This window comes from Rhinatrema bivittatum, chromosome 2 (genome assembly GCF_901001135.1).
Source record: "Rhinatrema bivittatum chromosome 2, aRhiBiv1.1, whole genome shotgun sequence".
NCBI classification, from domain to species: domain Eukaryota; kingdom Metazoa; phylum Chordata; class Amphibia; order Gymnophiona; family Rhinatrematidae; genus Rhinatrema; species Rhinatrema bivittatum.
The window spans coordinates 691,669,125-691,682,581 of NC_042616.1; the positions used below are offsets into that span (position 1 = coordinate 691,669,125).

A 13,457-nucleotide genomic window follows, 5' to 3' on the forward strand; every position below is an offset into this window, starting at 1 on the left:
CGAAGCGGTGATTCCTTTGAGATGGCGCTTCACCTACGCGAACAAAAGCCTTGCTTCCAGCGCCACCGCAAGACTCCTTGACCTGCCTTGCCGGTTGATGTAAGCTACCTTTGTCGCATTGTATGAGAACACTCGAACCATTCTGTTCTCGACTAGGGGCAGAAATACTCACAGGGCCAAATCAGACAGCCCTCATCTCGAGGCGGTTGATGGACCAGAATCTCTCAGTTGGCGCCAGAGACCTTGAGTGGATTTGTTTAGGCAAACTGCTCCCCAGCCTGACAGACTGGCGTCTGTGGAGATAACCCCCCAATTCGGCGGGTCCAAATCCACCCCCTGTTCCAGGTTGTTGAGCAAATGTCACCACGACAGACTGACTCTAGAAGCAGAGGAATGGTAATTGGAACTGTTCTGACACCGGGCTCCACCTCGACAAAAGCGCATGTTGCAACAGCCGCAAATGAGCAAACGCCCACGGGACCAAATCCAAGGTGAAGACCATGGATCCCAAGACTTGTAAGTGATGCCAAACTGTGGTATTCTTCCTCTGAAGGAGGGCCTTGACCTGATCTTGCAACTTCGCCACACGGTCCGATACGAGAAAAACCTTGCTTTGGGAGGTATCGAAAAGCGCTCCCAAGTAAACCAGCGACTGAGTGGGCTCCAAATGATTTTTCTGGACATTTATGACCTAGCCGAGTGACTGCAAGGTGAGCATCACCCTCTGGACCGATCTCTCGCAGTCCTCCTGTGACTTCGCTCGAATCAAACAGTCACCTAGATACGGGTGAACTAGGACTCCCTCCTTGCACAGGAACGCCGCCACTACCACCATGACCTTGGTGATGGTACATGAAGCCGTCGCCAGGCCGAAAGGAAGAGCTTGAAACTGGAAATGTTGACCCAGAAACTTAAACTGGAGATACCGCTGGTGATCCCGACAGATCAGGATGTGGAGATACACCTCAGTGAGGTCTAAGGACACGAGAAACTCCCCTTTGCACACCGCGGCCACCACCGTCCTCAAGGTCTCCATGCGAAAACGGGGGACTCGAAGACACCGGTTCGCCTTCAGCACAGTTAGAATGGGAAGAAAGGTGCCCTCTTTCTTGGGAACCACAAAGTACACCGAAAACCATCCCTGGCCCTGTTCTGCTAGGGGAACTGGAACAATGACCTTCAGGTCAAGAAGCCGCTGTAGGGTCCCCTGCACTGCTTCACATTTGGCCTGCGAAACTTCGTGAGAGGCCTCCCGAACCGGGCGTGAAAACTCGAGAGCGTAACCGTCCCTGACCACTTCCAAGACCCAGCGATCTGAGGTAATCCTTGCCCACTCCGTGTAAAAGCTCGACAATCTGCCTCCGACAGCTTCTCCATCAGAATGGGTGCCCCTGACTTCATTGGGAGGGTTTACCATGTCCAGCACCCTGGTTTGTGGACTCTCTGCCTGGACGATGACCTCCATGAAAGCACTGCTGACGCCCCGGGGCCGGCCTTGACCCCAAAGGAGCTGAAGACCTACCAGTGCGAAATCTGTGAGAGTCCCAAAAGCGAGCTCAAGGGGGGGGGAACACCTTCCTTGAAGGTTTCTTATCCTCCGGAAACCGGTTGCCCTTGGACTCCTCAAGCAGTTTTACCAATTGATCCAGGTCCTCCCCGAAGAGAAGCTTGCCCTTAAAGGGGAGGTTACAGAGCTGAGACTTGGAGGACAAGTCTGCCGACCAATTTCGCAACCAGAGGAGTCTACGAGCCGTGACTGCGGATACCACACTAAGCGCCGAGGTCAAACCAAATCATACAAGGCGTCTGCGACATACACAACACCTGCCTCCAATCGCGCGGCCTGCTAGGGCCTACCACTGCCAGCACTCGGAGCCACGGATGCCTCCTGGACCCACAAAGGCAAGCTCTCTGCATGAGACTGACACAAATAGCTGCCCAGAGACTTAGAGCGGAGACCTCGAAGACCAGCTTAAGCTAAATCTCCAGCATGCGATCCTGTATGTCCTTCAGCGCAGCAGCCCCGGCCACGGGAATGGTGGTCTTCTTAGTCATGCCAGACACCTCCACGTCCACCTTCAGCACCTTCAGAAGATCCAAAACATCTTTTGATAGGGGGTAAATCTTCGCCATCGCTCTACTCACTTTCAAGCTCGCATCTGGCAAGTCCCACTCCCGGGTTGCCAGCTTACGGACCTTCTTTGGCAGTGGAAAGGAAGTCGTCGGTCCCCGAATCCCATCCAGGACCGGGTTAACCCCTTCGCTGACGGACTCTTCTTGCGACACCTTGATCCCCAGAACTTCCAAGATCTGGGGGATGAAAGGCTGGAGCTCCTCACGCTTAAACAAGTACACCACACTGGGATCATCGCTCTCAGAAGGTGGCAGCTCATCCGGGTCTGGGTCGTCCTGGTTCCCATCGCCCAAATCATGCGTGAGCCCTGGATCCTGATCCACCCCGGAGACAGTGGTATCTCCGAGCGGGGACAGCAGTCTATCCTCGACTCGGGTCCCCTGCCGGACCCCTGAAGGTTGCTGAAGGTCTGAGGGCCCCATGGACACCCGCTTGGGTGGAGGCTCCGCCAGGACGTCCGGCCGTGCTGCTCTCTTCAGAATTGCCTGCATTCTAGCCAGGAAAGCCTGGTGCAGCAGCAGCATAAACTCCGGGCAGAACTCCCCCGAGTCCTCACCCCCTCAGCTGGGGGGTCCGGTAGCACAGTCATCCCCAAAGGAGTAAACCTGCTGCACAGGGGATAGAATGGTAGGGGCGACCTCCTCCCACAACATCCGCCGCGAGACATCCTCCCCCGCTGAGGGGGACCTCGGCCTGGAGGAACGGAGCCCTTGTCTGCCAGATTTCTCCCCTGATGTTCCCTCCTGCCCTGTGGTACAGACAGAACAGAGGGAATTAGAATCTAGGGCCTGTCCTGACGTGCCACATGCGCAACAGGTCCACATTTTGGCTTGGGGGTGCCATAGTCTGGACCGTGCAACCACGCGGTCGTCTGCAACAGAGAAAAAAATCAGGTTGGGAAACTTTCGCGTGGCTTCAGGAGCTAAAAATAAAAAACTCACTGCAGGCGCGAAACTCCTGTCAAGGGCCACTGGCAAGAGTAAACAGTCTACCACGTGCATGAAAGCCTCCTCCCCCCCCTCGCTGACTTACCTGGAGCCCCAGGACGTCGGCGAGACCCCAGGGGGTCTAGCTCCCCACTCTATCTGGCCTGCCGGAGAAAAAGCAAGGCCTGTCCCCAGACCAGACTCCGCCTACCTTGAAGACGATCCCGTTCTTCTTTTTTTTAAGAAAACAATTTTACACAGCTAGTCTTGGAGTCTGAGGGAAACCGAGTAAAAGGAGCCGCTTCAGTGGTCGAGGGAACCAGGAGCCCCTAGTTGTCGAAGCCACTGGACCGTTGCGGACGAGACTCAGGCAGGAGTGTCCATCCCCCCCGGTCACCCGGCTTCCACTGAGGGATGGCCCATGAAGGTGCCTAACACCTCAGGGAGCTGTACAGGAAAATTACTTCTTACCTGCTAATTTTCGTTCCTGTAGTACCAAGGATCAGTCCAGACGGTGGGTTATGTCCCCCGTCCAGCAGATGGAGTCAGACAAGGCTTCGGAGGGTGCTGCTATAAGAATATGTGCATCCTCTGCAGGAGCTCAGTATAGAGTATATCAAAGCCAAAAAACAACCACGTACCAAGGCTGGATCAAGTGCAACAATCATGAAAACAAATTGCAACTGAGGCAAAGAGCCATGGAACTGAAAACTTGCAGAACAAGAACTAACTAACAGACTAGTGAGTTGAACCAGGCTCTAGAAATCAAGTGTAGTCCAAGACGAAAAAACAGAGTGCAGTGAAGAGATCAAGCAGGGAAGAAAGTACCCCAGAAGAAAAACCCCATAATTGAGAGGCGGGTGTCTGAACTGATCCTTGGTACTACAGGAACGAAAATTAGCAGGTAAGAAGTAATTTTCCTTTCTCTGTACGTACCAGCATCAGTCCAGACGGTGGGATGTACCAAAGTTTCCTACAGCGGGTGGGCCCTTGAAAGCCCTGCTCGAATGACCTGGTCGCCAAAGCATCCAGAGGACGAAGACAACGGAAGATGCAAGCGGTAATGGCGTGCAAAGGTATGAAGGGATTTCCAAGTCGCCGCTCGACAGATCTCCTGGGAGGAAACGGACTGTACTTCAGCCCAGTATGCAGCCTGAGAACGGAGGGAGTGTGCCTTGATCCCCCGCGGGGGATCCCGACCCAAACCTATGTACGCTGTGACTATGGCTTCCTTAAGCCATCTTGCGATCGTCGTCTTGGAGGCCTGGGAACCCCTCCTCGGTCCCGACCACAAGACAAACAAGTGGTCTGAGACTCGAAAGTCATTTGTGACCTCCAGGTAGCGAATGAGAACCTGCTTGACATCCAGGGCACGAAGGTGACCCAATTCTCCCGCTGGGAAGGAAGGAATTTCTACAGTCTGATTCAGATGGAAAGACGAGACGACCTTGGGTAAAAAGGAGAGCACTGTACGTAAGGAAACCCCGGAGTCCGTGAACTGGAGATAGGGTTCTCTGCAGGACCGCACCTGGAGCTCCGAGATGCGGCGTGCGGAACTTATTTATTTATTTATAGATTTTTTTATACCGGAGTACGTAAGTAACATCACCTCGGTTTACATTCAAACAGTAATTCAGCATTGCGCTTTACAATATAACTTAGTAACTGAACGAATACAATACCATGTATAACTTTGTATTAATAGAATATAAACAATAAATGAGAAACTGTGGAAATTAGGAAGAGTAGTATAAGATTTAGTTCATTAATAGTAGGCTTTTTTAAATAACCAGGTTTTAAGGTTTTGTTTAAATTTTTTGTGACAAAGTTCCTGGCGTAATTCAGAGGGCATGGTGTTCCATATTGTTGATCCGGCAATAATGAAAGATCGTTCTTTTGTACTAGAGAGTTTAGTCAGATTGGGTGCTGGAATCTTTAGTTTGGCTAAATTCTGGAATCTCGTTGGGCGGGAAGAATTTTTGAATTGTAGTTGATCTGTGAACCAAAGCATATCTCTATTTTGAATGGCTTTATGTATCAGCGTCATAGATTTATAAATTATCCTAGAAGCCACGGGTAGCCAGTGCAAAGACTGAAGTGCTGGGGTGATGTGATCATGGCGGCTTGTGTCTGTGATAATGCGGGCAGCTGCATTTTGCAACATTTGCAGAGGTTGAATGGTGGTTTTAGGAAGACCCAGTAGCAGAGCATTGCAGTAATCAATCTTTGATAAAATAGTTGCTTGTAAGACTGTGCGGAAGTCATATTGGTATAAAAGAGATTTAATACATTTAAGCGTGTGTAGCTTAAAGAAACCATTTTTTACCATATCCGCGATGAATTTTTTAAACGTGAGATTGCTGTCAATGATGATACCAAGGCTGCGTACATGCTGTGAAATAGTGGAGTTGTCTTGTGAAATACCAGGGTTGATCAGTGTTGTATTTTTAGGAGGTGAAATTATGATAAGCTCAGTTTTATTGGTATTGATAGCCAATTGGTTGTCTGTGAGGATTGTTTTAATTTCTAATAAAGCTGCCTTCCAAGTACTCAGGGCATTTGTGATTGTGCTGGTAATAGGTATGAGTATTTGAACATCATCTGCGTAGATGAAGTGTTGAAGACCCAGTTTTGAAAGTAATTGGCATAGAGGTGTAAGGTAAACATTGAATAATGTGGAGGATAGAGATGATCCTTGGGGGACTCCTTGAGAGAGGTTTCTTGGCTTGGATTCACTTCGTCCACATCTAACGCTGTATGTTCTGTTGCTCAGGAATGACTGAAACCATAGTAATGCCGATCCAGAGATACCTATTTCAGAGAGGCGGATAATCAGGGTGTTGTGGTTTACCGTGTCGAAAGCAGCTGATATATCAAGAAGGGCGATGAGGTATGATTTGCCAGCATCTAAAGCTTTTAGTAGCACCTCAGAAAGTGATATCAAAAGCGTTTCCGTGCTATGGTATTTTCTAAATCCATACTGGGATGGGAAGAGTATTTGATGATCATTTAAATAATCAGTTAGTTGTTTGTTGATGACTCTTTCCATAATTTTTGAAAGGAAGGGTAGGTTTGATACTGGTCAAAAGTTTGCTGGATCAGATGAATCTAGGTTAGATTTTTTTATCATTGGAGTTATGATAGCATGCTTAAGTATAGAAGGAACTATGCCTGTGGTAATGGATTTGTTAAGAATCTTTGCAATAGGTTTTGCTATTGTAGAGCGTATTAAAAGAAGAGTCTTAGTGGGTAAGATGTCTGTAGGGTGGAAAGCTGGATTCATTTTCTTTAAAATTGACTCAACTTCAATACCAGTAGTGATCTCAAGACTAGATAGCTTTGTTTCAAATTTAACTTGAGTGGTTGATGTAGTTTGGTTGGTGTGTGAAGGAGCAGGAAATGATTTGAATCGCGTTAAAATAGAATGTATTTTGTTATAAAAGAACGTAGCTATTTCCTCACATTTTGAGTCATTGTTGTTGTTTGGACTGTTGTGAGCTGGAGCAGTAACAAGGCTTTTGACATATTGGAAGAGTGCTTGAGGGTTGAATTGATATTGGTGAATTCTGGCAGCATAGAAATCTTTTTTTGTTTTATCGGTGGTTTGGCGATATTTGTGAAGCAATGATTTGAATTTTAATAAGGTCGTAGAATTTTGGTTTCTGCGCCATTCTTTTTCTGTCTTACGTAGCTCCATTTTCATAGCTTTAAGATCAGTAGTATACCAAGGTTTTTTTTTTATTATTTTTTCAGAATAGATTTCTTTGGATTGAATGGGACAGAGATTCTCTGCTATGTTACTAGTAATTTTAAACCAAGAAGATGTAGCTGTTTCAGCGTCTGTGAGATCTAAGTTTTTGAGATCTTCTGAGATCACATTATTAATTTCATCTGTTTGACCTTGTTTTCGGAAGTAGATAGTTTTTTTGCTGTGAACATTAGTTGGTAAGTGCTTTATTGTACAGCAGGTGTCAATCCGAAAATGGTCCGACCAAGGAATAGGAGTGCAGAGGGGAGGTTTTGTTTCAATATGAGAGTTAGTAAAAATGACATCAAGGGTATGACCAGCTTTGTGAGTCGGGTTAGTCACAGATTGTTGAAAGCCCAGAGCATTAAGAGAGGTCAATAATGCTTCACAGGATGGGGATAGAGGGATGCGATCAAAGTGTAGATTCAAATCCCCGAGTATAATTGTTGGGAGGTGAATATCCAAGTTTTTGATAATAAATTCTGTTAGTATAGATGGGTTATTTTCAAGTATTCTGGGGGGAGGGAGTAGATCAGGCAAATTTGAAGATCCTTAGATTTGAAAAGGCCAGTCTCCATTTTGGAGGAATGGGAGGTAGTTTGAACTGTAAGGTTAAATTTCTTTTTGGCAGCCAGGAGAATACCTCCACCTTTCTTTTTGTTCCTTGGAATGGAAAAAACATTGTATGTGTCAGTGGGTAGTTGATTTATTATGGCTGTGTCGGTGTCTTTTAGCCATGATTCAGTGATTGCACAAATGTCTGGCTTTTCATCTGTGAGGATATCGTTTAGTAGGGTGATCTTTTTTAGAAGAGATTGTGTATTTAATAGAAGGATAGAGAAAGTTATTAGACCTAACATTTGAGTGATAGGTGTTACCATAATAGGAGTTAATGTTCTGATTAATGGAGAGTGTCGGAGGAATCTAGCCGGTTTATGATTCGCGTTGAAGTGTTTGATAGTAGGAATGTGGCGAGAAAACATTTCTGATTGGTGCATAGTGATAGACAATTCTGTAGGAATCTTGAATTTAGCAAAATGGAGGGGTTGTTTTTTGTTTTTTTTTAATGGTACTGAATGAATGGGCGAGACACAGGGGCAAGCTTTTTTATTGCTGGAGGGCCCAGATTTTAAAGGTCTCTAGACAAGTAGGAAGAATTTGATAGCAGCATGGTCAGATATAGAGAGCCACTGAAGAATGGAGATGAAATAGAAGACCTGATGATAGTCAGTAGGTGAGGATTTTGGGTCACGACTGTATGAAGTAGGCTTTACTCGGGGGCTGCACGAAGGGGCGCACAAAGGGGCCAGCCCCTTTGTCGCGCTCCTTTGGCGTGAGACGCAGGCGCGCGGCGCCTGTGGAGCAGAGATTTTAAATGTCCCTCTCAGCGTCTGATAGGCCGAGATCAGGTAAGTAGGTGGGACTTCGGGCTGACGTCGCGTTTGTTTAGTTGGTGTGGGCAGCGTGATCAGTGGCCGGATTCACCGGGGGCAAGGGAGAATTGAATGGCCTTACCCCGATGGGTCTGGGCGCCGATCGCACAGGCCTCTCTCCTCTCGATCACGGTGGCAGCAGCGGAGGTCCGAAGTTGTTAGCAGCGGCGCCTGGGGAGCAGAGATTTTAAATGTCCCTCTCAGCGTCTGATAGGCCGAGATCAGGTAAGTAGGCGGGACTTCGGGCTGACGTCGCGTTTGTTTAGTTGGTGTGGGCAGCGTGATCGGTGGCCGGATTCGCCGGGGGCAAGGGAGAATTGAATGGCCTTACCCCGACGGGTCTGGGCGCCGATCGCGCAGGCCTCTCTCCTCTCGATCACAGTGGCAGCAGCGGAGGTCCGAAGTTATGGCCACCAGGAAGACAGCTTGAGCGCGATATCCTTAATGGTCGCGTTACGCTGTGGTTCGAAGGGCAGTCCCGCCAGAGTCTGGAGTACCAGGTTAAGACTCCAAGAAGGGAACGGATCCCTGACTGGGGGCCGTAAATGTTTCGCACCGTTGAGGAAGCGGGCGATATCCGGCTGTCTCAAGAGAGAGGAATGGTCTGCGTACTGGAGAAGCGAGCCCAGGGCAGCGACCTGAACTCTCAATGAATTGTAGGCTAGTCCTTTATCCAAACAGTCTTGCAGGAATGCCAGAATCTGAGGGACGGAGGCCCTCGAGGTAAGGGTGTCGTGCGCTGTGCACCAAGCCTCAAAGACCTTCCAGACTCTCACATAGGTAGCTGACGTCGAGATTTTTCGGGCCTTGAGTAGAGTTGAAACTACAGCGTCAGGGTATCCCTTGCGTCGAAGGCGGCGCCGTTCAAAAGCCAGGCCGCAAGACAGAAGCGTTCTGCCTGGTCGAAAAATACTGGCCCCTGATGAAGCAATCGCGGAAGATGGCCTAACCGGATCAGGCCGTCCACTACCAGATGGAGTAGGTCTGCAAACCAGGGGCGCCGTGGCCATTCGGGAGCCACCAGAATGACGGGCCCCCGATGAAGCTCTATTCTCTGAAGAATCTTGCCCACTAGAGGCCAGGGGGGAAAGACGTAGAGTAGAACATGATCCGGCCAGGAGAGCACTAGGGCGTCTAACTCCTTCAGCCCCGTGCTCTCGTCGGCGACTGAAGAACCGAGTCGCTTTGGTGTTGAGGGACGTTGCCATGAGGTCCAGTCGTGGCATCCCCTAGCGATGTCGAAGAAGATGCATGGCTTCGGAGAGGGACCACTCTCCGGGGTCCAGTTGCTGGCGACTCAGGTAGTCGGCCTGTATGTTGTCTTCGCCCGCAATGTGCGACGCTGCCAGGCGCGCTACGTGCTTTTCCGCCTACGCCATTAGTCAGTTCGATTCGAGCGACACGTGCCAGCTCTTTGTGCCCCCCCCCCCCCCCCGGTGATTGATGTACGCTATGGTTGTCGCATTGTCCGATAGGATGCGCACAGCTCGATTCCGCACCAAGGGCAAGAATTGGATGAGAGTCAGATGCACCGCCCTTGTTTCCAGGCGATTTATCGGCCAGGTCGCTTGCTCCCTCGTCTACAATCCCTGTGCTGAACTCCAGTGGCAGACTGCTCCCCAGCCGGAAAGGCTGGCATCGGTAGTGACCACCACCCACTCCGGTGTCTCCAGAGAAACGCCGCGGGCCAGATGAAGTGGCTCCAGCCACCAGTCCAGGCTGTCCTTGGCAGACTGAGGAAGAGGGAGCACCACCTGGTAATCCTGAGAGACTGGTTTCCAGTGAGAGAGAAGAGCCGCTTGCAGGGACGGAGATGTGCAAAGGCCCATGTGACGAGATCGATCGTGGGAGTAAAAGACCTGTAGCTCCGCTGGCAGTCCTCTGGGAGCTTGTGAACCGAATTCTCCCCCAGGGACTTGATGATCTGATCGAGATCCTCGCCGAAGAGGAACTTGCCCTTAAAAGGAAGAGACCCAAGGCTGGACATGGAGGAGGTATCCGCCGACCAGTTGTTAAGCCATAGAAGACGGCCTGCGTAACCACGGAGACCATGGATCTCGCCAGGACGCGGAACAGATCATACAAGGCTTCCGCGCCACATAGGCTATGGCAGACTCTATGCGGTCCGCCTGCCGTGCTTCCTCGGATGGTAATTCCTGGTAGGTCAGCAGCTGTTGTACCCAGCGGAGGCTTGCTCTCTGCGCCAGGGAACTGCAGACGGCAGCACGCATCCCCAAAGCCGAGACCTCAAATACCCGCTTGAGGTAGACTTCCAGCTTCCTATCCTGTATCCCGCAGTGCTGTGCCACCTGTCACTGGTACGGTCGTCCTCTTGGTCACCGCCGACACCGCCAAATCTACTTTCGGGACCTTAATCAAGTCCAAGAAATCTTCCGGAAGAGGATAAAGTTTTTCCATGGTGCGTCCGACCTTAAGGGATGTCTCGGGCGTATCCCACTCTCGGGCTAACAATTGTAGAAAAGTGGGATGGGTAGGAAAGGCCTTGGATAGGGGACGCAAGCCGGTTAGGAACGGGTCTCCCTTCCTGGTGGATGAGGTGACACTGGGACTGGAGGTGCTGGCGGTTCGGGTGGAGGATCGAGGTCCAACTCCTGAAGGATCTGTGGGATAAGGTCCTCAAACTCTTCCTTCCGAAAGATGCATAGGACCCGCGGGTCATCGCACTCCAGTTGAGTCTCTGAGGTTAGATCGTCCGGGTGAGATGGAGTATCCCCCCCGGATCCGGGACAAATCCTGCCCCCCCCCCAGCGAAAGGGGAGCGAAGTGGACCCTGGGGGCCCCGTGGAAGGCCCCCGCCCCCCCCCCCCTCTGAGCCCTGGGTCCCCTGCGGTATCCGCTAACCGGGGCGCCTTGGAAGGAGGAGGGTCCGGGCTGGGTGCCCGAGGAACCTCCAGGCGCTGCAAATAGGCATTGTGCATTAGCACAATGAACTCCGGGGAAAAAGGTGGGGGACCCTGGGGGAGGGGGGGCGATGAGAGACAGATCCGGGGGGGCCCTGGCCCCCTGAGGCACCCATCGGAGCAAGAATCAGTGGTTCTCCCCCATCAGAATCCTCTCCCTCCTCCTCTGATGGCTGCTGTACCTGATCGGGAGAATCCAAAATGGACGCCGTTCCCGCTGATAGCGGCGAAGGGGCCGGCCCCCGACGCCCGGATCGAGCTGAGGCGCAGTGAAGAGTGCGGTCCAGTGGCGCGGAGGTGCCCTCCCCACCAGGGAGGCAACTTGAACAGACTCCCTCCCGTGACAGCCTCAACCCCAGCTCGCTACAGGCAGCGCAGCGGGACGGCTGCGGCATGCTGACAGGCAGACGGGGGAGGGGCGGGCCGCGGGGGGGGGGGGCTGGTGAGGAGAGAAAACGCCACGGAAAGCGGGAAAAAAAGAGCCCTGCGTTCCCCCGAGTGCCCCCAGACCCCTCTCTGCTGCGGCGGCCCCGGGGAATGAGACGTCGCGGGGCCGCGGGGCAATCTGCGGCAGCGGTGGGGGGGGGGGGGAGAGGCTGGCACCACCAGCTTTCCCCAACGAGAAGCAGCTGCAGCTGAAAAGAAGAAAAAAATCACAGAAGACAAACACTTACCCGAAGGCTAAGAGAGAGAGAGAGAGAGACTGAAATCAGCCCTGCCTGCAAGCTCCGTGAAAAGCACTGCCCTCGCTCCTCCCTCTTTTTTTTTTTTAAACAAAACTTTCTGACAACTAACAAAGACTTTTACAAACACCTTGAGCCAGCCTGAGTATAAAAGCCTAATAAAAGAAAAAAATTCCTTCATGGAGGGGAAGCACCGGGTTTCCCCTACTCTCATCTGCTGGAGTCAGAGATATACTGAGCTCCTGCAGAGGGTGCACATGTTCTTATAGCAGCACCCTCCGAAACTTTGTCCGACTCCATCTGCTGGACGGGGGACGTAACCCACCGTCTGGACTGATCCTGGTACGTACAGGGAAAACTAAATACTAACTAGCCTAACCTATTAGGAATAAACTTTCCTTAACGCTTTTTTTTTTTTAAACTAACAGACTGCAGGATTGCACCTCTACCATCTGCTGGAGTCAGAGAAATACTGAAGGACTGCAGATGGCACTCTCGGTTATGTAGCAGTGCCCAAAGTTTTTGTTCTCTGACTCCATCTGCTGGTTGGAATGCACAACCCACTGGTCTGGACTGATCTGGGTATGTTCAGGAAATACATTTTCTCCCTTTTTTTTTTTTTAGAAGCATTGATGTAGTTGTCAAAAAGGAACTACTTGGTCCGCAGTTTTCCTATTTGTGTGTGCCTACTGTGCTGTCACTGGTCTTACTCAAGCTGTGCTCTGCTCCAAAGGTCACTTTGTGCCTATCCTATGAATGCTACCACTGTTTTCTCTTCTATATCCTCTACTAGAAGTATGTTCCAGATGTCCATCACCTTCTCAGTGAAAAATAATTTTCTTACAGTCTTTTTAACCTTTAGTCCCCTTCAGCATCATATGTTGACTCTTTGTCTTTGAGCATTTCATTCTATGGAATATCATTTATATTATTTTATTGAAGCTTGCTAGGTATTTGTATCATCTCTCTCCCTATCCCTTCTTTAGCTCTCTGTGTCTTTGTGCAGTCCACCAACCACTCTGGTGACCCTCCTTTGCATTCCCTCTGCCTTCTGCAAACACGGCCTCCAGAATTGAAGACAGAAGACTGGAGGGAGGAAATACTACTTCTCTCTTTCCACTTGTGAAGTCTCTCTTTGTGCACCCAAGTATACTGTTAGCTTTCCCAACTGCTTTTCCCATGGACTGACTACTCTGGAGGTTATTAGGCACATTGACCCATGCACATTCTTTTCAGTTGCTCTCAGGAAGGCAGATACTACCATAAGCTTGCAGGGCAGACTGGATGGACCATTTGGTCCTTTTCTGCTATCATTTCTATGTTAATTTGCAAACAGGCCTAGTTACTTGTGTAAATGGCTTCAAAACATTGCTCTGTACATCACTTCAATGGCCTTCTTCTGAAATGCCTGAACAGAGTGGTGATGTTAAAAATGGAGCTTTGGTTAATGAATTAAGTGTGCTCTGAGAAACTTGTCAGCTAGAAATCTCCCACTCCCTCTTATTCTGCCCAAGCTGAGCCATTGGGTTGCCTGCCAAATTATTAACAGAAATTTCATTTTTAATTTTTCCAGTCTACTTTACACAAAGACGAAACTGAAAACCATGCATAT

The 13,457-nt window shown here is 50.1% G+C and overlaps 1 protein-coding gene across 2 annotated transcripts in view; it reads right to left on the reverse strand.

Annotated features, from left to right (window-relative positions):
- Positions 1-13,457, reverse strand: part of RMDN1 (regulator of microtubule dynamics 1) — a 127,478-nt gene that overhangs the window by 91,911 nt on the left and 22,110 nt on the right. The gene's annotated exons all lie outside the window — the stretch shown is intronic.